At 42.8% G+C, this 264-nt stretch overlaps 1 protein-coding gene across 1 annotated transcript in view; it reads right to left on the bottom strand.

The window, feature by feature from the left end:
* LOC107042450 (metabotropic glutamate receptor-like) overlaps nt 1–264 on the bottom strand; it is a 111,755-nt gene that overhangs the window by 70,800 nt on the left and 40,691 nt on the right. The window lies entirely within an intron of this gene.

Raw genomic sequence — 264 nt, 5'->3', positions numbered from 1 at the left:
CAGACCCAAAAAGGACATTATTTCCTTTTCACTCTGAGGCTCCGGAAAATCCTTTACTACTTCTATTTTACTAGGATTGGCTTTGATCCCATCTTTGGTGATAATATGTCCCAAATACACGACTTCTCGTGTTAAGAAATTGCACTTGTCAGGTTGGAGTCTCAGGTTTGCATCCCTCAGGCGCTGCAGGACTTCCCTCAGCCTCTTATTATGCTCCTGTAGATCTGGGCCAAAGATTACGATGTCATCCAGATATACAAAACA

This window comes from Diachasma alloeum, unplaced genomic scaffold, assembly GCF_001412515.2.
Source record: "Diachasma alloeum isolate Michigan unplaced genomic scaffold, Dall2.0 Dall_scaffold_00470, whole genome shotgun sequence".
NCBI classification, from domain to species: domain Eukaryota; kingdom Metazoa; phylum Arthropoda; class Insecta; order Hymenoptera; family Braconidae; genus Diachasma; species Diachasma alloeum.
Note: the sequence above shows the minus strand (reverse complement) of the source record. Positions and strands in the feature narration are given on the sequence as shown.